The following is a 7,123-nucleotide window of genomic DNA, read 5'->3' as shown; positions in this document are numbered from 1 at the left end:
TATTATAGCTCGCTAGGAGCTATAGAAAAGAATCCATTTTATGACAGTACTACAAGGTGCAATGGAAGTAAAATCAATCAATTTATTGCCTTCTCTTTCTCGTTAGCCGGCTATAATCCGTGCATAAAGGTTTGACCAACTCAAAAAGGAAAAGGCAATCTATTGACGGCAAGTTTTTTTTCCTCTCTCTCTTTCATTAGCGAGGACAAAAAAGCAATTAATGATCTTCTAAAGGGGAAATGGAATCAGAATCAATATTCCTTCTTCGATATACCGTAGCTCAACAACAGTGAAAACGACGACTTGGAAAGAATAAGAGAGCGAATTGACAGGATCGTGTGGCTTGATTTTACTAGCTTACAATCATGAAACTAAAAGGGTAAGCCTTTTGAAGGGGGAAGGAGTCCATCAACAGCCATTTTTCACCTATTTAGCATGCTAAGAGCCAGTTCTACCAAACTACGTGATTAAACTACGACTATAAATCAATTCTACGATCTCTTTCTTCCGTAACATAGTCAAAAGACGAAAGATCCAATCTACGCCTTCTATAGCATACGACAGGATTAAAGGCCCCAAAATTCATATTTAGCATTTTCTATTGCATTACCATGGAGTCTTGTCCACACTTTCTGTATTATACGACAGAATCCAATAGCAAAAACTCCATTTTTAGCCTAGCTATTACATCATTTGGACATGTATCATTTATCCTATATAATTCATTCGCCATCATTAAAAAAGGAAAACCCAGCCTTCCCTATCATACGACAGGATCCAATGCTAAAATATCCATTAATTAAACATCCCAATCGCATAATTTGTCGTAATCAAAAGAGGAAATGGAATCTACACCTTGTCTATCATACGACACAAGTTCATTTTTTAGTATACCCATTGCATCGTAATAAATCCAATCTACACCTTCCACATCATACCATAGGGTCCAAGGCTAATCATTAATTTTTTGTAAGTATACCTATTGCGTAATTGAGTTTAATCTAGACCTTCCAAATTAATTGTATGTTTGACTATCCTTGAACGATAAATTGCTACAGTAACTGTCAAGGTAGAGTGGGAATATTCTTCTGTGGTAGTATTTCTCATCTAGCTAGAAAATTCTTTCTTTTGATAGTTAATATTTTTACTGCTGACTTTTTCAATGGATACATGCAACAATCATAGGAGTAAGTTAGAGTAATGGTGCTGCTCATAAGCGGTCGCCAATCTGGTTGCATACTTTTTAGAAAGAAAACTAGCAAGGAATTTCTACAATCCTATCACTAGGATCGCTTACTCGTATAACACTCATCAAGTTAGCCTTTTGCTATTTGATGATTGAATGTGCATTTTAGAATCTGCATGGACTTGTTATGAAGAAAAAACTGGAAGGAACAACATCCAAACAACATCGCTTGTTTTCACTCGTAAGCGGTCGTCAATCTGGTTGTATACTTTTTTAGAAATAAAGCTAGGAAGGAATTTCTACAATTCTATCACTAGGATCGTTTACTCATTAAGGTAGCCTTTTGCCCTTTCATTATTCAATATGTACTTTAGAATCTGTATGGACTTGTTATGAAGAAAAAACCGGAGGAACAACGTCGAAATGAAAGCTATGATCGAATCATGATAACTTGATGGAAGCAAGAATAGACCGTAAGCTACTCTCTAAAGTCAAATAGATCTTGTTTTGGACGCTTGTTTTCAAACTATAATTTTAAATCGGAGCAAATGACCATCATACGAGTAAGTTAGAGCAATGCTGCTACTCGTCATCGCTTACCGATGTGGTTAGAACCTGAAAAATCCTAGAATTCGGATCGTTTTACTCGCATAACACTAAGGTAGCCTTCTTCTCTATTTTGCTTCAATCTGTATGAACTCGTCATGATGAAGAAAACTGCAAGGTAAAACATGAAAATGAGAGGAATGATCGGATCATGACAACTTAGATGAAAACAAGGGTCTTAGATTATGGCCAGGTGTTTTCAAGATAGACCCATAAGCAACTATTCATGGTCAAATAGATCTTGTTTTACTCTTGCTTTCCAACAACAATTTTAAATCAGAGCAAGTTACTATCATTAAAATAAAGTTTGAGCAATGATGCTACTGGTAATCACTCGCCAATCTGCTTGCCTACTTTTTGGAAATAAAGCTAGGAAGAAACTTGCACAATCCTAGAATTCGGATCGTTTACTTGCGTAACGCTAAGGTAGCCTTCTTCCTTATTTTTTGTTCAATCTGCACTTGAGAATGTGTTTGAACTCGTCTTGAAGAAGAAAACTGCAAGGTGCAACATGAAAATGACAGGAATGATCGGATTATGACAACTTGGATGAAAACAAGGGTAGACCATAGCCTGCCACTTTCAAGATAGATCCATAAGCTACTAGTTATTATGATAAAAGTAAATCTTGCTTTTACGCTCGCTTTCCAACTGTAATTTTAAATCAGAGCCTATCTACGTTCATGGAAAGGGATTTCAAACTATCAACATACCGCAAAATTGCCAACTAACTCACAGTTGGCTAAAACTTGCAAATGAGATTTTGAGTTTTACACGCAAGAAATTAATTTATCAATAAAATTTCTGGCTATTTAATCGCCCATAGGTCACGGTTATGCAAATAAGTTCCTCATCATTAGCCGTATACTCTGAGTTGGAGAAAAATAATCGAGCAAGTCTGGGAAAAGGGGAGGGGGGGAGGAGAAAAAAATAGATTGTAACTTTTATCCACCAGTCCATGCATCGAGAGTGGAGTCAAAATACTACATACAAGTAGACGATGATGGTCAGTTATGCAGAACTCAACAGATGCAATGATCCTATCGGGTTTTTTTTTTCTACTGTGACCACATAGCAAATAATTTGATTGGTAAGCGAAAACAAGATGAAAATATTGTTAATCTTATCCACCTATATTAGATCATGTTGTACCACTTACTCAATAACGATATGAGGTTTGCAAGCAAAGGTTAACTTGTACAAGCAATCCACGTTCATTTTATAGGTATAAGCCGAATCGAATCGTCCGCCATCACATTTAAAGTAAATGTGAGAATTATCTTCCCTTGAAACACTCAAGTTAATGGAATAGACTTTAGATTTCATCTTGAATGGCAATTTCAATCGCTTGAAGTGGAGGGAAAAAAAAGAAAGAAAAATACTAAGAAATGACCGGCCAAAGAGATGGATCTCAACCACTAATTAAACAGGACTATCCAATTTGTAGGCAGGAATGAAAGAAACCAATCCAATCGATGTATGCAATGGTTGCTCAATCAAGACGTTTTAAGCAACAAGTATTTTGAAGGATAGGCAATGTTGGACGATATTGAATATGCACTGGATGAACTTGGACGTGGTAATATCGGATGGGTATAGAATAATAAAATCAATGCAAGGATAGGAGGAAAAAATTGAAAAGAATTCAATCCATTAATTAACCTAATGAATGCATGATAACAATATCGGCAATAGTCATGATTGACTCATGAATAATTAAAACAAATACTAGCGCTACTACGTTAAGTAACCCGCTGGCAAGAAGACGAAGGCGTTAACTTATTCCTTGGTTAGAATTTCCAACCATCTTGACAATCAATCCAATTCATCTTTTAATCTGGAATGAGAGAGCAAGAGACAGACATGCATAGATTGATTTTTTTATTTTTTTGAACATGGACAGTCATGGAGCAATCTCTCGCCTTATCCTTGACCCAAGTTGATGATGAATATGGAATTGCAGATTGAGATTGAGCAATGGAGAATAGCCTTCATGGATATTGTCAAGAGAGTCAAAATGGAAGATAGAATTAAATTGATTGCATTCTAACTCTATTGCTGATGTTCAATGGAATGGTAAACCAACCTTTTCATCTCACTGTTCTCTCAAGACAGTTGGATAATGCCAAGGAAATTGCCATTTAATTATTTGTACTTGTATACTAAGCAAATAATAACCATGGAAGAATAGAGATGGATATTTTTTTCACGTACAAATAATTTTTTCCCCCACTGATGAAAACAAGTCATACAGTAAATAGGATCCAATCCTTTTCTATTCATTATCATCATCATCATATATTCTTCTTCTTTTAGCTTCCATCATGGGGATACAATCACTACAGCAGGAGGATAATTCAACTTGGAAATGACAATGGAGTCCATGGGATTGAGCAAGATGGGAGGAGTTGTACTCCAATTGGATAGGACTTGATAGGTCATGACTATTTTATACTTTATTGACACAACTGCAATAGGCTATAATATTGTGGTATTATTTTAATTAAAATGGATAATAGATTATCCATCCATTCTTATTGGTAATAACATAACTTTATTATCGTCAAGGAATTGAAATAGCGATGGCATCCATTTCCTTTCTACGTTCATTTGGATTACAGGTCAGGACTATTTTATACCTTATTGACATAACTGCAATAGGCTATTCTATTATTGGTATTATCTAAATTGAAATAGATAGTTCATTATATATATATTATTATTGATCGTATACTTATTGATAATAACATAAGTTTATCATTGCTAAGGCGTATATTTCCTTCGTATGTCGATTTTGATTTCAATCTTATCCATACTTATCCAATGAGAATGATTCTATCTTGTCGTCCTGGTAAAAACAAAATAACTGCAAGTCTGCAACTGGCGTTCGATGATTCTTAAGGCAAGATCAATCAAAGCCTATGCAGGCTATCCATCAATGCTGCCATAGACACTTTAATGACCTGTAATGGAGAAACAAAATTGAAATATTCTCATTCTCTCTTGACATGGACGACACTTTAAGAATAGAAATTCAAATTCAGCCACCATTGCATAGCATACTTAGAATCCAAATTTCTTGGAAATACTTTTATTGCCAGTAATACTGTAAAGAGACGTGATCAAAATATCTTTGTTCTATCTTGATATGGATAATTTCTTAAAACTGGAAATTAAACTTGAGGCACCATTGAATAGAATGCTAAGCATTCCAATCTCTTATAGCAAAAAAATCGACTGAGAAACATAAATCTATTCAAAATTAAACTAACCTAACCATGAGTGTAATATACCTCACCAAAACCTATTGTTTGCTTGCAAATGTTATTAACTTTTCATACGTTTCCATGTTAGGAAGAAAGGATCAAATTAAATAATTATCTACTCTAGTTTGACCTAAATCGTTCAAAAATCATTTGAAATAGATCATCCATGTGCATAATAATATTCACATAGTCAAAACCTGCTGTGCATCAAATCTTTTGCATTAATATGATGCATCCTTGATATCATTTCTTACGATAGCAATGAACGATTAGCTTGCTGTATTCTAGTCTCTTTGTTATTAATTACAGTTTGTTATAATCTCTATATCGTTTCTCTCAGTAGAAAGGATTATTAACCTACCGTGCTATAACTTTTGAGTCTAGAAGTCTTTCTATCCATATTGGACATCATTTCTTATAGTAGAAATGAACGATTAAACCTGTTGGTCTAAAGTTTTATTATTATTAATTATTACTATACGTCTTGTAAACCATTTTTTTTTAGTACAAGGAATGATTAGTCTGGTATTAGTTTTTCTATCAATATTTTATCAGCATCATTTCCTATCATAGAAAGAAACGATCAGTTTGAATTAAAAAATAGCCATATCCAACGTTCTTCAATCTCTTTTTTACATGGCTTGAAAATTAGCTATAACTTGTCCTATTTACTATAATAAGAATTGTAACCTGATTGGGTTATTTTATCAAGTCCCCTACCATCATTTTATATCATTTGATGCGTACACCTTTAGAAGCCTATTTCTAAGTAGTTTAGAGCTGGATCTCGGAGTACTGTCTATAGTAGCACTAGTTTTACACCTTTATTTGTTTAAATTTAGCTCTAATATACCGTTGCACAGTATCAGTCTCTCCACTATAGTTTTATGGACAGCAGTTTAAAAAATTATGATTGCTAATTCTGCCCGATCTGATTCAAAATAAACTTGAATTATTGTCAGCCCAGTATTCTAATTAATTTAATCATAAAGTTGGTCATAAAATGAAAATTATACCATCATCAATTTAAACGAACAATTTCGAAATGAAAAATTACAAGGTATGCTAAATATCGAATATTATCATTATCTAGGTGTAGCTTGATATCAGAATAATTTATCAACATGATGGGTGAGTAATTCCAAATTTGTGTGATAATAATTTAAAGAAAAAAATAAATAATATAACCCCTGTTTATCTTGTTTACTTACTTATCCTACTGTACACAAGCTATTACTTACTTTTCCAGTAATTGATAAACAAAGTAGATACAGTGTATACATTGTACCTGTCAATATGCTATTTAGTAAATCGTTACAAATAAATATGGATAGCTCATTTTAATCAGGCAGCATTTCGTAGAATATAGTATTAATGACCCTTATATGTATATCAGAATAATATCTACAACAGAAACGATAAAAATAATGAAGTCAAATGATATTATTGCACACTACGATCTCATAAAATGTTAATTGTGTAAGTTTATCGTTGAAATGATAAGCAAAAAATAAAAAAAACGGTGTAAATACCACTGAACTCAAGCTAGTTAAAAAACATGAACAACACCTTCTCTTAAAATAAGAGTAATTTCAGTCCTATTAGTCTTTCAAATAAAGTAAACGATCTACCTCAACCTCGGAAGCATGATACTGTGCGACCTTCACTGTTTTATAAAATAATCAAAGGATAAATGAGAGACAATCCCCCTTAAAATTAGCATGGTCATTCTTGAATTTGCGTGAAAAAATTACGAGCAAGTTCTTGGAGCAGATATCAATTCTAGTTTTTCAATATTGATTTTTAATTAAGTGATTGTATTCATATTCTAAATTCAATTGGTTTGAGATTAATCAAGTTTAGATTATATTAAAATACCTTTGAAATATTGCACGTACAATTGCAAACAGTGCATGGTACGTAAACAAAATGTCAAGGGTATGTCAAGGTCAGTTGTAACATGATAGAATATTATTCCTTCGTAGTCATCACCATAATTATAAGAATAAATTATGGTTTATGTAGATACATAACGTCCAATTACATTATTTTCAACACCATATTG

Source organism: Trichoplax adhaerens, genomic scaffold (genome assembly GCF_000150275.1).
Source record: "Trichoplax adhaerens TRIADscaffold_34 genomic scaffold, whole genome shotgun sequence".
Taxonomy (NCBI): domain Eukaryota; kingdom Metazoa; phylum Placozoa; class Uniplacotomia; order Trichoplacea; family Trichoplacidae; genus Trichoplax; species Trichoplax adhaerens.
Note: the sequence above shows the minus strand (reverse complement) of the source record.